The sequence below is a fragment of the Capricornis sumatraensis genome, chromosome 3 (assembly GCF_032405125.1).
Source record: "Capricornis sumatraensis isolate serow.1 chromosome 3, serow.2, whole genome shotgun sequence".
Lineage (NCBI taxonomy): Eukaryota > Metazoa > Chordata > Mammalia > Artiodactyla > Bovidae > Capricornis > Capricornis sumatraensis.
Genome location: NC_091071.1, coordinates 860317 through 878877, shown reverse-complemented (window position 1 = coordinate 878877; position 18561 = coordinate 860317).

The window sequence follows — 18561 nt, the reverse complement described above, 5'->3', positions numbered from 1 at the left end:
TGATTTCCTTGTTCTTGCTTGTGTCTGCCTCCCCCTGAGGCAGGCCAGGGCCCCGATTCAACAGGCAGAGGCCACAGAGCAACAGGAAAACTGCGGAAAAGATAAAAAGCCTCTGTTATTAACTCCAAACTGTACAGTGTCACAAGTGGGCCCAGGCTGCTGGGGGGGGGGCAGGCGAGCCCCAGGAGGTCCTGGAGCCACGTGGATGGGATGGGGGTCAGCTGCCTCCCCCGGCCCCTGGCCCTAACATTCCCTCCGGCTGGGAGCCCTCCCTGCACCTCTGCGATGTCAGCCCCAGTTGTCCTGCGCACCAAGTGCATGGCCTGGCCAGGGAGACCGGGGTTGGTGCAGACAGCCCTGGGCGTGCACGGGAGAGAGGCAGACGGCACGGCGGCGGAACAGGGCTTCCGGTCACTGACGACGTCAGCTCAGAAGCTTTAGACCCACGGGCCTTGACCCCACCCTGGGGTAAAATAAACCTGAGGCTTCGTTGCTCGGTGGTAAAGAATCCACCCGCCAGTGCGGGAGACCCAGGTTCAATCCCTGGTCCAGGAGGATCTCACGTGCAGTGCAGCAGCCAAGCCCGCAGGCCGCGAGTGCGGAGGCTGTGCTGAAGCCTGGGAGGCAACAACTGAGCCCAAGGGCCACAGGCGCCAGAGCCTGTGTGCCCCAGAGCCCCTGCTCTGCAGCAAGAGAGGCTGCTGCCATGAGCAGCCTTCACACCACCACCAGGAAGCAGCCCCTGCTTGCCGCAACCAGAGAAAGCCCCTGCACAGCAGTGAAAACCCAGCACAGCCATACATACATACACACAATTATTTAAAAATGTAAACCTGAGGCTTCCCCAGATCCCTGCCCTGCCTCCTGGGCCCAAGTGGCCCCCTCTGCTTGCCTCTCAGGTCCTCTGTGCTCAGCCACTGCCTCCGGGGGCACCTGAAGGCTCTCAGCAGACACAGTGTGGGGCACCCTTGGATGCCCAGGTAATGCCACCTGCAGCCAAGAGGGGCCGTCTTATGGACACCCACCAAGCCTGCCCTGGGACGGGGATCTGAGTTCTTGGGGTCTTGGCTTAAACGGAGCAAGCGGCCATCTGTGACTGTCCCTGAGTCCGTGGGCATGGCCCACTGGGCCCTCACGTGGCCCAGCTCCTCACCTTTCTTGTGGGAATAGTGCGAAACTTTCAGCTTCCGGTTTTGGCTATCCTTGTATAGGAGTCAAAGAAAAACAGAGTGTGGAGGGCCCAGGAAAATCAGCTCACTCAACCTGCTTGTTTAAAGAGAGAGAAACTTGGATCCTGGAAACTAGGTCTGAGCCTCAGCGTCCAACACAGTGTGTGATCAGGGAGGGAGGGCCGGGGGAGCGTGAAGGTGGGTGGGAGAGGGAAGGAGGTGGGTGCCGGAGGGGGGGATGGATGGGTGGGTTAAGCATAAACAAGAGTGGATGAATATGTAAGCAGACAAAAGATGGGGGATGGGTCAATGGAGGTGAAAAATGGGTGGGTGGACGGGGACTCTCAGCGTCAGGCACTCACCGCTCTGGCATCCTAATAATTTTAGTCCATAATGTAATGAACTTGTCTGGAAATAAAACCTTCGGAAAAACTCTTCCAAGTACCCGACTCTAATAGACTCTGCGGATGGTGGAGAATGTGATGATTCCCTCCACCCAGGAAACTCCATGGGTGATGCAAAAGGCCTGGGGTCTCCGTGTGGGGGTCAAGAAACGTGAGCAAGTAGGTTCAGGGAGTGGACGCAGCGCGGAGGGACCACGCCCAGGAAACGCAGGAGGAGCTCCTGGGTCGGCCTGAGGAGGGACAGCACGCGCCTTAACAGCTGCCCGCTACCACGGGCCCAAGTCCGCACCGGGCCTGGTGCGGCTTTGTCTCCAGCAATTGACAGGCTGTTTGTAAAATTCATATGGATGCGGAAGGCCTGGATGAGGCAGAGTGACTGAAAAAGCACGAAGTTGGAGCAGCAGCGTGACCTGATCTCAAGACGGACTGTAAAGCTGCGGCGGTCAGACAGTGAGGTACTGGTGTGACGCAGACAAGCAGGCGCAGAGCAGAGCCCAGAAAGGGACACAGACATCCACCTTTTGACAAAAGCAGCTTCGAAGAGAGAGGACAACCATTTCACCCACGATACTGGAACATTTGGACATCCATACGTAAACAAACTAAGAGCTAAACACAAAAGCGGGCTGAGAAGTGGGGAAGTTGGGGGGCCGGCTGCAAAGAGACGACAGGAGGGACCTGGCCTACGGAGGGCCTGAGAAGTGGGAAAGGACTGGGGGGGTCTCTAAAGGTGGGCGCGAGAGCTCACGCATCTGGCAGGTCACAGCAGGAGGGAGCTCCGGCCTGAGGGGCCCCGCGGGCGGATGAACGTGTCGCTGAGCACCACGGGCCTAAGCCGCGCTTGACTGTATTTACTGCAGCTGGCCGTGGGCCTGGTCGCAGGCAGTGCTCGGGGCTCTGCGCTCCGTCCTCTTGGTCTGGGCAGGGACCCATGAGTCCACCGGCCCAGAGTGTGCAGAGGAGCAGCCCCTGGGCACGTATCCTGGGCTAGGCCACGAGCGGGACACCGCTTGCCCTCGGCGCTCCTCCAGATGCTGCCGGGCGCCCGCACTGCAAGAAAGCCCAGACCCCACGGAGAAGCCGCCAGTCAGCCCTCAGCCCCGCGTATCAGCGCGAGACGGAGCAGAGGAGAGGGAGACAGGAGTGGGGGACAGCAATCCCGAATAGAGGGGAAGGTGACGACGTGACAGTGAAGACCCCAGCGAGGCCGGTGTGAGCAGGTGGGGAGGAAGGCAGGAGCAGCGGCGAGTGCAAACGCCCTGGGGCAGCAGCCCGCCTGGAAGCCGGAGGGCGCGGGGCCGGGGCGGGGCCACGCGGCTGCGGGAGAGGCGGGGCCGTGGCCGAGGGCGGGGCCGTGGCCGAGGGCGGGGGTGGGGGGCGCACCGGGCGAGCAGGGCGGGGAGGCTGGGGGCGGGGGGGCCTTTGGCGGTCTCTCCCTCGAGGGGCTGGGACCTGGAGGGTCTGAGCGGAGCCCCAGCACAGCCCAGAGTTACCTGGCCTTCAGTTTATGTCTCCTTAAAAAAAGCTAGAAGTCAGATTTGAATGTAAAACCTCTCCAGTTTAAATCTTGGCGGCTGATTCTGATGATCTGTTTAACTGCGGCACTTTCATCCGAAGCCCATGTCTGGGGCCTTGCTGACACGGCGTGTGGAGCAGTGACTTGGGGGCTGACCCAGCGCTGGGCCGCCCTCTCCCACCCGGCCAGCCCAGACGCAGCACCAAATCCTCCCAAGGTCAGGAGACGCCTAATGCCACGGGCTCAGCGGCCTCAGAGGGCAGCTGGGCTGCCTCACACCTAATCTCCCTGACGATGGGCGGGAGGGACCCAGGGCCTGGGGAGGGCCTTGGGGGCCACACAGGGGCCCCCTGCGCCCTGTGCCAGCCTGGCCTCCGCCAGCCGCTGAGCATCAGGGCTGCCGTTTGCCTCTCCCCAGCCATGGCTTAGCCCAGAGCCTGAGACCCAGGGTCCCGTCATCTCCCCCGCCTGTCCCCCAACTCCCAGGCCGAAGCTCTCCGGCTCCAGATCCAACTTCAGGCCCGGGACGGCACGGGGGAGACCGGCAGTCTGGGACCCCATCCCCTCCAGCTGGCCCAAGCATCCCCTGTCTTTCTCGCTGCTTAATCCCAGGCTCTGGGAGAACACGTGGCCCCTGGGAGGAGAGGAGATGCAGACGCTGGGCCCCAAGCGAGGTGTGAGCAAAAGGCGATTTACGAGCATCTGTAACTCAGCTGAAGGTCGGCCTTGAGGCGCCGCTCCTCGCAGGGGGATCGTGGGCTCCCTCTGGGGTCTGAGTTCTTCCGTGTGTGTGTGTGTGTGTGTGTGTGTGTGTGTGTGTGTGTGTGTGTGGAGCACCTGCCCTTTCTCCAGGCATTGCCCCCTGACCTTCGGGGGTGGCCCCATCCTCAGAGGCCCACCACGTCACCCTGGTCCTTGTGGCCTCTGTTCCCACGTAACTGTCCGCCCTCCCCAGAGCCCCCACCAGGAACCCCCCACCTCCCACAGCGTCCGTCCCAGCTGCCTCCATCGCAGGCAGCCTCCTTGCTTCCCTGTCTCCCATCCACTTTTCCCTCCCTCAGGGCTTCCAGGAACACAGACCACACCGTGGATCACAAGGAGGGGGCCGTTACACTGAGCAGCGGGGGAGACGGTCAAGCAGTGAGGGGACCTGGGGAATCGGTCCCCTGGGCGGATACCGCCAGGTGCGGCCCCGCCTCACGTCACCACGAGGTGCATCCCCGAAGGTTGCAGAGCCAAGTGTGCAGAGCTAACATTTCCTTAACCATCCTCGGAGGGAGGCACAAATCACCAAGGGAAAGACGGGTGAACCCACCCAGAGCAAGATGAGAGAACTCTGTGATGAAGCACACCATAGGCACAGCCGTAAGACCACCAGACACGGGGTGTTCGCAGCACGTGCAACCAGCGAGGGGTTGATACCCAGGCTACGTGGAGGTCCTGCACTCCTGCACGACAGGAAAGGAAGAGGGACACTCGGGGAGCTGGCCGGGGCGGGAGCGAGGTCCCAGGAGAGGAAGTCTGGCGGCGGGCTCTCCCACAGGCACCTCCATCACCAGGATAGGCAGGATAAAGCCTCAGTGAGACCCCACTCCAGAACCACCAGGTGGGCAAAAGTTCAGGTTCCACAGACAGGAGTGTTGGTGAGGCTCTGGAGCACGGGGAACTCTGCCAGTGAGGGCAGGGCAGAGGGTACCGTCATTTCAGGAACTGTCCAGGATGCTCCTGGACCCAGCCACTGAACTCCTCGCCAGCACGTGTCGGGACCGGCGTGCGATGGGAAAGCGTGGGAAGAGCACGTGTGTGCCCAGTGGGCCATCAGTGAATGGCGTTCGCACAGGAACCCTGGACCGCAGTTAAACGTAAACAGGCCATCGGTGAGCTGGACCTGGACTGACTCACATGAGTCTCGGGAGGGTCAGACCGAGTGGAAGAGCGATGCTGAATGTCAGGGGCTCCCGGCACCATTTATATCAAGTTCAAACCTTGACTCTGTGGGCTGCACGGATGTAAGCATGCGTAGTAAGTACACAGAGGCACGGTGGGGCTGAGCCAAGTGAAGGAAGGCCCGAGAAAAGGGCGTGTATCGGAACGCCACGTCTGCTCAGCCCGGGTGCTGGGTTCAGAGGTGCCCGTGCCTCTCGGCCAGTGGAGAACGTTCCTAATCGTTCTGAGAGCCGCCTGACCTCCACTCCCAGGTCAGCTGCACGCCCATCTCTGCCCCCCACCAGCCCCACAGTGAAGAGAGGGCTTCTCACCCCGGGCCAGGCTCCCGGCCCCCCTTCAGGACTGTCTACCCTGACCTGGCTTTCCATCATCAGTGCCTGGGCCAGCAGCTTGCCTACTTAATCGAGACCCTCCTGACCCGGAAGTGGCAGGAAGCAGCAAGCTCAAGCCGCTCAAGGTCTGGGGAGGGTGCAACCCGAGAGAGGAGTCCCAGGTCACAGGCCCTGAGACGCGTCCTCAGCCAGAGCAAGTCAACCGAGAGGTGGTCCCAGGAGAGTGACCCTGGAGGTCGGAGGTCAGCATGGCCCCGAAGCGCTTCCACCGGGCTCGTCGGAACTGGGGAGACAGAAACGGCAGGAGGAGGGGGAACTGGGGCAGCACCACACGTCCAGCAAAGAGGCGTCTCTGGCACCTGCCCCGCGGAAGCCACCCGTGGGAGGAGCTGGCCAGCGAGGAAGCCACACCCGAAGAGAGGGCACATCCAGTGGGCAGGCAGAGGTGGCCTGCAGAGCGCTCCCATTTCACAGGTGAGAAAACTGAGATCCCGGGAGAACATGGGGCCCCCGCGAGGCCCAGGGCAGGGGAGGAACAGAGCCTGCAGGGTCCAGACCCAGGGCCCACTGCTGCCCCCGCCCCCCAGGCTGCACCTCCTGCTCCCGGGCGGGGCCGTGTTGCAGTATCGATGGTTTGCCTGCCCGGCCCCGCAGCCCCCTCAGCTCCAGCCCAGGCTCTCCCAGCCCTTCACTGCCCTTGCCCTAGACCTGCTCAAATGGGACATGTCCAAACACCCTCGTTCTCTGCACCTCGGCCGTGGCTCAAGCCGACACTTTTGATCATCCCCACTTCCCAGCACTACCCCCGCCAAGGCCAGGAGCAAGTGCAAGAGCCCCATCCCCCACCTCCAGCCAGAAGCCACACCCAGAATCCCCAGGTGTTCGCCCCTTTTGCTCCCTGCGAGGAGGCAGCTCCACCCTTCAGAGCACAGATCACACCCCCTGGCTTAGCCCCTCATAGAAGCTCCTCACACCCCTCCCACCAGCACGTCCCCCTCGCCCAGCCCCCCGCACCCACCGCCTCTCACGTCCCTTCCCCTTGGCCAGGGGGCTCCTGGTTGTCCAGTGGCCACGTGGCCTGTGTTTCCGATCCACCCCGGGGCCTTCGCACTCGCTATTTCTTCTGCCTGGGAAGCTCTTCCTCCAGGTGTGCACGTGGCCTCACAAGGCCGCTCTGGCCATTCGAGCCGAAACCCCTCCTTCCAAATAAAGACCCCAGTGGAGGGACTTCCCTGGGTCCAGTGGCTAAGACTTGGTGCTTCCAGTGCAGGAGGCTGGGGCTCAATCCCTGGTCAGGGAACTCGATCCAACATGCCACAGTGAAGACGGGTGCAGGGAAAACAATGAGAGCCTCGATGGACACAGGAAACTGCCCCTCATGGGAGCAGGAGTGGCCTCGTCGTCGTGAGAGAGGCCCAAGCGTGTGGCCGCGCGGCTGGGGTGACGGAGGGGCTCGGGTCCGCCTCGGAGTCTGGACTAGGGTCCCTTGCGGCCTTGAGCAGCCTGCTTCTCCTGGTCTCAATGAAAGGGTAGACCAGATGGCCTCAGGGCAAGGTCTGCTGGGAATGTGATATTTGAACTGTCTCCCGGTGGACGTCCAATCTGTCTGGCCCACTCCCCACCTCCATGAGAAGGACACTCACATTGACCGGTCAGGAAACCAAGGCCCTGGCCCTCGGGCTAAGCCAGGAAACCGGACTCTCTGTGCCAATTTAACCTAACCCAGCCCCCTGCCTGGCAAAGCCCCATTACGGCTTGTCAGCGTGCAGCAGCACCCCTCGCCCAGCCCAACTTCTCCAGCCCGGACGAGTGGCAGAACCGCTCGAGTGGATCTAAGACGCTCCTAATTGGAATCCTGACGATTTGGAAACTAGCGATACACTCAGCTCACCCTTAATTGGCATGGTGCTGCCAAAGACGCCATGGTGAGAGCGGAGGCCCGGCTCTGACATGAGGCATCATTAGAGCGCCTCAGGCAGCTCTGCGCCAGGGGCCAGTCCCCACCCCGCCCCTCCCGGAGCCACGGCCCAGCAGACCTCACCCCAGCTCCCCGGTCTGTGACAGCTGGGCCCCAGACGGCTGTTCCCTGTGGCTCCTGGGGGGAGCCCAGGCCTGTTTCCACACAGATCCCCACCTGGGAGGCTGGGCAAATCCTGGGGTGCTGGGGGGTCTCTGCTCTCCCCCAGCAGCAGCACTGCCTCTCCGGGCTGGCCTCAGCCAGTCTGATGGGGCCTCACAAAGTGCGCGGGGAAAACCCATGCAGGAGCCCTCCGCTTCCCCTGGCGGGGGTCCACGGCACACACATGGCTCCCCACCCTGGTCTGAGCCTCCCCTTCCACAAGCGCAGACGGGCATAACGTCGCTGCTGCCCCCCCCTCTCCCACAGATGGCAGTGGGCCACACTCACCGCATGGCCAGGCCTGTGGAAGGACAAGGGGTGTGTGAGGGGCCTAGGCCTGCCGTCCCTCACCTTGGGGTGTCCAGGCTGGCCGCACGTGCCCAGCCGGCTCTGGACGACCAGTCAGTACAGCCCAGCATGCGGGCTCCATGAGGAAGCCCAGAGCCACGTCTGTTCTGCAGGCCTGCAGAACAGGGCTGCACCCTGGGAGTCAGGGTGGGCCACCGACATGCTGGGGAGACTCAGCTTGGAGCCCCCTGAGCTGCTGGTGAGCTTGCTCAGAACTCGGGCAGTTCAGCTGGCCTGCTGCCCACTCACAGCAAGCTCCCCCCTCCTCCCAGGGGCCCTTATCCTGAGACGGGGGGGGTAAGTGGGCAGAGGTGCCCTCTCTGGGCACAAACACTGCTGCGGCACATGGGACAACTGGTCGACCACCTTCTCTCTTTAGACCCTCCCTCCCCTTGGCCCTGGGCCCCACGCCATCACTGAGCTGCCCAGCAGAAGGTGGAAATTCTCAAGACTTCTCCCCAGCCCTGCCCTCTCACCCGCTCCTCTCCCATGAGAGACCCCCCACAACCGTCCCCCATGGGAGACCCTCAGATGGCTCTCTGGCCGGGCCTCCTCTTCCCCTGGGCCACACCACCCGGGGGAGGGAACCAATCTTGTGTGCAGCGGGTGCTTCACACGCTTGCTTGCGGGACAGCTGGGAGGACGGTGGGATTTCGAATCCAGGCTCCGCCCCTTGCAGGCTGTGTGACCTTGGGCAAGCTGCCGATCCTCCCTGAGCCTGGCTATTCACCCATAACCCAGGAGGGAACACCTGACTTGGAGGATTGCTGTGGCACATACAGAATACTGTCTGGAAGGCGCCCAGCGCACCCTGAGCGCGCAACACTGCATTTTTAAAGTCTTCCAGCCCTGCCTGGCACGCAGTAGGTTCTCAATAAATGCAACACCCCCAAAGGGCTGCCCATCTGGCTGGGTCTTTGGCTTCTCCCGGGAACAGGAGTTCGGGGAGAGGCCCCAGCTCCAGGGCTGGGCCCTGGGTAGCTGCCAGACTAGACCCAGAGGCCGCCCCCTCTGCCCTCAGAGCTGGGTAGGTGACTCAGCCAAAGCCCCGGTGGCTCTGGGTCCCCCGGGGAGACGAGGGAGGGTCAGAGGGCTCATGACTGTGATTAACTTGTCATTTCTCATCAGACACCATCCCCTGGTCCTTCATGTAACACTGCTCCAAACCCTGCCTTTTCTGTTTCTGCCTTTCTCTTGCTGGATTGCTCTGGCTTTGCCCTTAATAAACCTCATTTTATTCTTCTAATTTACTCAGACAAAGTTGGATGGCTTTAATATCATCTAAATTATTAGCCATTCTGTCAGTTTAATGATATCTGCAAATGTTCACCCCCACGGATTTACCAGCCTGTCCTCTGGGTCAGAAATCCACGAGCTTCCTGGAGGCTGCCTCCAGCCGGGGTCCCAGAAGCGAGACACAGCGCCAGCCTCGAGGGCACCTGTCTGCCCAAACTACATCTCAAGGACCAGGCAAAACCTGGGGAGAGCCCAAAGCATGTGTGTGCACTTGGGGCAGCTGCTGGCCGCATCCACGTGAGAGGAGAAGGGGCCCTGTGGTCTGAGACCAGTGAGTGGGTGAAGGCACGAAGGGGCCCCCCCAAACAGGCTATGCAGAGCGAGAGTGTGGGTGCTGAGTGGCTGTGGGGAAGGTGGGAGGAAAAGGCCACGCCAGGCCCCTGCAAGGTGATGCTGAAACCACAGGCTGAGGAGCTGGCTATGAAGCCCGGATGTTAAAAGAAGTACAAGGGGACTTCCCTAGTGGCATACACTGGGTAAGAATCCGCCTGCCAGTGCGGGGACGCGAGTTCAAGCCCTGGCCTGGGGAGATTCCACGAGCCGCCGAGCAACCAAGCCCATGCGCCGTGACTTCTGAAGCCCACTCATCCTGGAGCCACGCTCCGCAACGAGAAGCCACTGCGGTGAGCAGCCCACGCCCCGCAGCCAGGAGGGGCCCCCGCTCGCCGGTGCCAGAGGAAACCCGCGCCCCGCAGCCAGAGGAAACCCGCGCCCCGCACCCAGAGGAAACCCGTACACAGCAACGAACACCCAGCACCGTCACAAATAAATCAGAAAAGGAAAAAGAATCCGAGGGGTGAGTGCCAGGCACAGCGGGGGCTGGTATGGGCACCAGTGCAGGGAGCCCTGCCCACCCAGGCCGAGCAGGCTTTTCGGGGCACACACAGCTTCAAGAGCTTAAAAGGGATGTCTGATTTTTAAGTTACTGAGCACTTAGCCTGTGTCAGGCACTATTTTAAATATTTCACAGAAAACAGTGAATCCACTGGACGCTCCTGTGAAGACAGGCATGGTGATGCTACACGGCTTTGCTGAGACATAACTCACAGGCAGATCACCCACTTGGAGGGCATGAGGGGGAGGCTCTAGTACCTGCACAGAAGTCTGCACCCACCACAAACAATCAATTTTAGAACATTTTCTTCACCCCAGAAAACAACTCTGCGCCCCTCAGCCGTCACCCCATCCCCTACTCCCAGCCTTGCTGACCAGGTTTCACGTAAACGGGATCGCACACTCTGGGGCTTTGGTGTGACAAGTGTTTTTCATTGAGCATCCTGTTTTCAGATTCATCCAGGCAGAAGCACATATGAGAAACTTGTCCTTTTTTTCTTTTTTTGCTGAATAATATTCCCCCGTGTGAATAATATTCCCCCGTGTGAACAGACCACATTCCATCATCTATTCATCAGCTGATGGACACTGGGGTTCTTTTCACCTTTTGGCTGTTGTGAACATGCTGCTGTGAGCATCTTGTGCAGATATTTCTGTGAACATGTGTTTCCCTTTCTCATGGGCAAATACCAATGAGTGGAATTGCTGGGTCACAGGGAAATTTTGTGTGTAACCATTGGAACAGCTGGACTCCCTGGAAAGGAAGCGATTCTGAGGATGAAAGGCACAGAGCGGGCCTTCAGGGCAGGCGCTGCGCTGTGTCTAGTGGGTGGCCGGGGAGTGGGGATTTTTTCCCTCGTTCATTTCTGGGTCCTCCGGCACCAGCGGGGCCTTTCATGGGCGAGTAAGTGGACGAATGAATGAAATGAGCTGATCCAAGGGGGCCGGGGAGAAGAGGAAGCGGAAAAACGAGGGGAGAGCCGGGTTTGCAGCGCTGAAGCGGGGCGTGGCTTAGACTGGTCAAGCCCACCTGCGCGGGGTGGGCCCGGGGAGACCCCACCCACCCCACCCACCCCGGGACCTCCGCCCCGCAGCCCGGGAGCCCCGCCTTGGCCGAAGTCACTGTCTTCCAGCCTCTCCCCGTGACGACACCGCCCCACACTGTCTGAGAGGTTGTAACAGCCTGTTAAAAAGAATAATGAGCGAAGTAAAACCCACTGAGACGCGGTCCAGCGCGGCCCACAAATCCTGATGCCCGCAGACCCAGGGGGGTGGGTGGGGGACGGAAGGGCCGGGGGCGGGGCGGTGGACCGGAAGCTCCCTGCTGTCCCGGGGCACCTCCTGCCTCCCGGGCCGCAGGGCTGTGCTCTCAAGGGCTGCACGCTGGGCCCTGGCCCCCGGCTGCTCGTTAACCATCTTAACCCTCGCCTCTCACCCCCGGCCCCGCTCCACGCCTCCGCCTCGCCGTGTCTATGCAGTCGGCTCCCTCGCCACCCGCCCCTCCCGCGCTTCCTGCCTGAACCCCCTCCTGGACTGTCTTCGAGCGTCACTGGAGCACATGGACTTCCCCAGCAATGACATTCCAGGGCCACCTGCTCTTCCAGAACCTTCCCCCATCAAGGGGGGAGGGGAGTCAGCTGTGGCCCCTCCTTCCGCCTGGACAGGCCTCTGACGGCTCCGGGGCCGCGCAGCTGCAGATGCCGCCCGGGCGGGGAAGCAGCAGACGCCTGTTTCTTGTCAGCTCTGGAAGCCGCAGCGCCGGTGCGGGCCGGGCTGCGCCTCCCCGGGCCTCTCTCCTTGATGTGCAGATGGCCGTCTTCTCCCAGGCCCCACGTGGTCGTCCCTCTGCGCGTCTGTGTCCTAATCTCCTTATTAGGACACCTGTCAGACTGGATTAGGAGCCACACACGTGACCTCGTTTTACCTTAGTTCACCCTTTAAAGACCCATCTCCACCACAGTCGCAGCCTGAGCTGCTGGGACTCTGGACTCCACAGTTTGGAGGGGACGCAATTCCGCTTGTAACACATGCTGACTGTGAGGCTGGGGCAGGGGGCGGGGGACCGGCAGGGAGGGGCCAGGAGTGGGGCGGCCCACCTGGAGGGGAAGGAGGACTCTGACCCTCAGCCAGCACCCATGCCGCCCCATGAGCGCGCCACCTTGCAGGCAGGCAGCCCTCCCCAGGACTGGCTCCATGCCAGGCGTCCCACCTAGAGCTGTCACAGCTGGCCTGGGGGGAGGTGGGGACGTAACCATCCCCCGTCCTGCAGGGGGAGACCAGAGGCTCTGGCTTGAGCAGGGCCCAGGCAAGACTGAACCCAGGCTGGTCTCAACCACTCTCGGCCAAGCAGCGAAGCATCTGCTCGGCCTGGACGCTCTCCCCGATTCCAGGCCTCGGCCAGCCCCGACTGGCAGGCGGGCTCCACACCTGGGCAGGTACAGAGCCAGAAGCCAGGAACTGTCCCCAAGGGCGGCAGGAGCAAATCACAAAGGGAGCAAAATCACGCTGCTGCCAGGGGCCTGGGCCAACGGGCTGCTGGCCAACCCCCCTCCAGGCAGCAAGGAGGGTGGGCCTGAGAGGCTGGCACCTCAGGGCTGCCTGGATCTTCCCACGAGGCAGAGGACATTGGAGAATCCTGGCTGCAGGAGGGGCTGAGGTCGGAATTGGAGCCGAGTCCCGGGGCCGGGTACCCAGCACCAACCCTTCCCTTGTGACCTTCTGGGTCTACGTGGATAGGGGGGCAGGTGACACGGGGGCCACCCCCACCTCTCTGCAGACAGACATCAAATTTCCCAGACCCTGTGGGAACAGAGCTCCTCCATGGCTAGCTGCAGGGACTGACCCACTATCCTGACTCCCAGTCCGATTGGTCTAGCTTAAGTCAGGTGGCCAGCCCGGGGCCAGTCGTCAGGGGCCCAGGTGGGCCTGGGGGGATGGCAGGGAAGACCTCGTGACTGCTGGGCTCACCCCAAAGCCACAGCCCCCATCAGTGTCAGCTGGTCCTCAGACTAGACCCGCCACCCCTGCGGCCGCCTCCCTGCCCGACCCCCCACGGCGATCCGCGTGGAACTGCTCCGTGCAGTTGCTCCCTGGATGCTGACCGGTCGGGCCAGCAGTGTCTTGAAGGTCATGCCCAGTGTGACCCTCGGCTGCCGGGCTGGATGTGTGGTGTCCCGAGGCAGGAAGGTGACAGGGATCTTGGCCAGTTGGTCAGAAAAAGGCACGTTCTGATTGGTTCTGAGTGCCTGACTGTAGGGACTTGGGTGGATCGGAACACCCTCAGGGACAGGGTGGGAGGACCCGGACGGCAGCTTGGGACAAGCCGTTAAGGAATCGGAGGTGGCCAGCAGAGGGCAGGATGAGCTGCCCGCTTTCAGACGCCAGAAGGGCAGCAGGAGGAGGAAGGGAGGTCACCCGTGCATCTTCTGGGGGCAGAGCACCACCGGCAGAAGCAGGTTAGACCCAGCACTTGCAAGACCTTCCCACAGCCGAGCTGAGCAGCGCCAGACACGCCGCCCTGGAGACAGTGAGCTCCCCGTCATCGGCGGCATTCGAGCAGCAGTGGGACAGCTGCGGGGCCTCATGCAAGCTGAGCAGTTGGCCCCCACCCTGCCACAGGCTGCTCTCTTCCGCTGGCCGCCCTCCGGGCCGGCCTGGGGAGGGAGCGTCTCTTTCTCTCTCTAAAGATGAATCCTCACTGCTCATCATTCTGTCATCTTGCGTCCTACAGGAACAGCTGTTAAGAAATCACATTTGTACCTTCTCAGAAGCTCTCTTGAACTTGGAGTGCAAATTAACTTCATGTGATCTGAAATATAAAAGGTCGCTTCCCCACAAATTAAAAGCTGGGAGCTGCTTGCCAAGCTCGTGAGCACCGCGGGTTGTGCCGGGACGTCCGCGGGGAGGGCCGGCATCCACGCGGCTGCTGGTGCGGTCACGCGGGTGGCTCTTCACCGTCCTCTCTCAAGGCCGTTTGCACCGGTCATGACACCCTGCAGGCTGCGGCCCCTCCACCGGCCTCCGGGGACACCCGTGCAGGGCTGGGGGGGCCAGGTCCCTGAGCAGCCCCTCCTCCTGGCTGCTCCCATCTGTGTCGTGGGAAGTGGGCAAGACACGCAGAAGGGCCTCGGTCTCCCCATGTGGCATCATGACTACAGCCCCCAGCCGCCCCAAGCTCCCACGTGTCCCCACGCCCGGACGGATGCCACCTAAGCCCGTCGGACACCAGAGGCCCTGGCTACCCCCGGCCCCTCCCCAGCTCCCTGCCTCTCTGCCACCACCAGGACCGGAATCGCCTTACCGCCCCCAGCTGGGTCCTCTCGTCCCCACACCCCGGCAGGACTCAGGGATATCACTGCCCCACCTGGCCCTAGAAATGCCTGCTGGGCATCCAGAGAACCAGGAGAATGCTCTCACTCACAGGCCTGGTCCTCCCAACTGCCCCCCTCCCCGTGAGCTGGCTCCAAGCCCTGGGATGATGCCTCACCTGTCTGTTCTGGGGGGGATCCCCACCCAGGGCTCAGCCCCAGAGACAGGGGACGTCCAGGGAGTGTGAAGGTATGATTGTTTGGCTGAGGTCAGAAGGTTGTTCCAGCACGTGTGAGCAGGACTCAGGGGAGCCCGCGCGGCTGGAACACGGGAGCGGGGAGGGGGCTGGACCCCGGCCAAGCATCCGGGCTCTGAAGCTGGAGAGGTTTGCCTCGGGCGCCTCCGCTTTGTCATCCGTAAAGAGGTGAGTGGAGATCCATGCCTGGTGCCCGCTGAGTGCCCGACAGGGTGTGAGGGAGGGGCCAGGGCAGGCACATTCGGAGGGCCTGGGGAAGACTAGGGAGCGTGAGGAACGTGGACCGTGGCCCCGGGAAGGAGACTTCGTCCCACGCTCTCAGCCGGCTCCTCAGCCTCCGCGACCGGTGTCTGCGTGGGCTCGGGGCCAGCTGGGGGCAGAGGCTCACAGGTTGGTTCCCTTCCAATAAAACTGCACCGTGTGGGCACCGTGGCTGCATGGGGTCCCCACAGGGGCCTCCTGTAGGGAGGTTCTCTGGATTTCTAGAACCTCCGAAGTGATCTTTGTTTCAAATCACGATCACTTCTTCTTAAGGAAGATGCGGCTGGTCCAGGAGGAGGGTTGGGGGGAACTGGGGGGTGGGGCGGTCAGTCCTGCCTGATAAGACCCCTGGTCACAGCCAGCCTTGGAGACAGTGGTCTGGCAGCTGCCAGCTGTCACCTCCCAATAAGGGCTACTCAGCGAGAGGTGGCCAACCCTTCCAAGATGGAAGCTCACCTCCCCAACCAACCAGACTGGGAGTGACCTGGGGTGTGGCTGAGGGGCACCAAAGCCTGGATGGTCCTTGCCCCTGAGATGGGACACAGCACAGACCGAAGCCCTGTGTGGAGACCGGGAGGGGCCCCGGGCCTGCACTCCACCCGGGGCCACGGGAAAGGCAAGGGGGTCAGAGAGCAGAGCTCAGAGGCAAGAAAAGGCAGCCGGCTCCCGACGAGCCAGCACTCCGGTTCCAGCCCTGTCAGCTGAGCTGGACCCCTGACAGGGGTGGAGGCGGCCCTGGGACGGTTGAGTCACCATCAGCTCCACCACGAGCGTCTCCCTGTGCCCCCGCCATCCGCGCGGCCACCTTGTCACCAACCCCACCGTCACCACGGTTGCCAGCATCGCCGCCAGCATTGTCACCCTCGGCATCAGCAGCATCGCGCTCACCAGCATCATCGGCTCCTGCTCTGGGCGGCCCCTCTCCCAGGCCTGTGTGAGTGCTGGCCCCTCCTCCCTCTGCACACCTTCACTGGAGAAGAGTCACTCACGCCACAGGTGTGAGCGGGGAGAGCCCTGCCTAGCGCTTTCCCCTGGGAGCCCCGCCCCCTGGTCTGGGCGCCCGCAGCCCCTCTCCCCATCACAGCCCTGAGTGCCTGAGACTGGAGCTGCTTGTTGAGTGTCGGTTCCTGCAGCGAGGAAGCAAGCCCCTTGAAGACAGCCCTGCCCACCCACGCTCCCCCGCCCTGGCAGAAGCCTCACTCCTTAAGCGGGTCAACAACCAGACACTCTCTCAAGGCTCCCTCGGTGATCCAGGGGCTGAATCTCCAGGCTCCCAGCGCAGGGGCCTCGGGTTCGACCCCCATCGAGGGGCTGGATCCCACCTTCCGCAACTGAAGAGTCTGCGTGCGGCACATACTCAAGACCCCGTGCAGCCACACAAATAAAAATAAACTCTCTTTCTGGGCTTCCCCGGTGCCTCAGTGGTAAAGAATCCGCCTGCCGTGCAGGAGGCCCGGGTTTGATCCCTGGGTGGGGCAGATGCCCTGGAGAAGGGGACGGCAGCCCACCCCAGTGTCCTTGCCTGGGAAACCCATGGGCAGAGGAGCCTGGCGGCTGCAGTCCAGAGCCAGGCACAGCTGACCACTGACACGTTCCCTGTTTCTCTTTGAAAAACAAAGACGCTCACGACCAACGGGCTGCGCTCCTGCCGGGCCAGGGGCCTGGCCCGGGGTGTGGCCCCCGCGGCTGCTGACCCTGGAGCACGGCAGGGTTCAGAGCGTGCCTACAGGGACTCCGCCCTTCAGAGACCGGCTGGCCGCCTCGCTCCTCTGAGGCCAGGCCAGGACTGGAGGCCGGGTGACCCCCCGACGCAGCGCGGAGGCGTGTGACCCGAGGCCCGGGTTCCCGGCTCCTGACCGGGCTCTGGCTTCGTGGCCTTTGCAGCATCGTCCAGAGCCTCCTTCCTGGCCGCGACGCCCCAGACTCCTACCCCCTCGCCCGCTAGCCGGACACAGGCGGCCACCAGTGACCACTAGAGCGGCGTGCCCTCCTCAGAGGTCCCTCTGCAGTCCTGAGCCAGCACCACCTGCCCTGCCTCCCGCGGGGGACCTCAGCCCTGGCCTCCTGCCCACCAGACGTCCGCTCCAGCCCTGCCACCAGCCCAGCTGGCGGACCAGGCTGAGGCCTGGCTGAGGGGCCCCTGACGCCCGCACTCCGCTAAGTCAGCGCTAAGCAGGACATGCCCCGCGACCTGGGGCTGGCAAACCCCCATCTCATCGACGTCCTCCCAGCAGTCCCGACCCCAGGCACAACCACCCCCCCTAAGTTAACGAGGAACCTGGATTTACCCTTGTGTCCTGGACATGTGGCCAGGCACGCCCGTCCGGGGCACCCCCGAGGCCCTGGCTTTCTGAAGTTGGGGCTGTGGAGGCCACACACACGTCCACATGCTGGGCACATGGTGCCCAGGCCGACGGCCTCCGGGTCCCCCCAGCACACCTGCCCTTTGCATCTGACGCCCACTGAGCCCACCACGGCCCACTCCGAGGATAGCCCTCGGCCAGGCCGCTCTGCTTCCCAAACCTCCTCATCTGGCGTCCAGAGCTCCCGTGGGGAGAGAAAGCCGGGAACATAATGAGCCCGGAGAACCTTCGTTATTAGTTCTATCTTCTGGCTGGTGTGACGTTTACAGCCGAGAGTCAGCCTGGCAAGGCTGCAGAGTGCCGGAAGCTTCTCTCGGATCTGGGGGGAGTCAGGGTGAGAATGGGCCCCGGAGACTCAGTAACTGATGAGAGAGCGGGGCCTGGGGTTGGGGGTCGTCGAGAGCCATGCCTGCTTCTCCTCACATCCCCCCGGGGACACAGTGGAAGCAGAGGAAGGCCCTCAAGGTCAGCAAGTGGCCTCCTCGCAGGAGGGCAGGGGGCCTCAGCCCAGGAAGCGGCGCCACCCCGCACAGGCGGCGGGAGGACGACCCGCCCCTGCGCCCCTGCGCCCCCTGCGCCCCCTTCTAGGGCGTCTGGTTTCTGCCCGGCTGCCTTTGCGTGGTCCCTACCCCCCACCGGCCGCCAGGAGCTTCCCGTAACCAGGGCTGTGTTTCTCTCAGCTGACACAGGAAGGGAATATTGCAGCCTGGAGGCACTTAGAGATTAGATGCTTTAATTAATTTTTAGTGATCAATGCTCTCAAGGCCTTTTGGAGATGAGAGTCCTGCGGTCCCCACTGTGTGACCTCACTAATGGAATAATAATCCGTGTAATGGGTTAAAAACACACCACCGAGCCCCTCAGGGTGTGCGGGGAGCAGGAGCTGCTTCCTGCTGAGGGCTGAGCGACACTGCCTCTGGGGGACAGAGGCGCAGCCGGCAGGCCGGCTGTGTCTTCGCGTTCACCCCCCAGGACTCGGGCCTGCTGGGGGGCAGGCATCCTGGATGAGGAGCTGTGGGTGGGGCTCTGCCTTCGCCCCCCAGCGGAGGGCCACCAGAGGTTCCCCGAAGACACTGCCAGCAAGCAGAGCCGCCCCCGCCACCAGACCGGGGCTCAGGGCTTGCACAGGCTGCCCAGGATGGGCCCAGCCCCGGCCTGTGCTCTGACCCTCCACGGCATGTCCAGCCACTCTGCCCCGTGCTCCCCACCTCCTGGCTCACCTGTGCTGGGCCCCTGCCCAGTGCCCTGCCAAGGCTGCGAGCTGCTCTGCACCCTGGTGTCCTATCCACGCGCCTCCTCCTGACCAAACTGAGACCCCAGAGGCCTGGGCTCTGACCCCAGTTCTGCTCACTACCGTCCATGTGACCAGGGGCCGCAGCCTTCCCGAGCCTCAGTTCTCCGGGGGTGA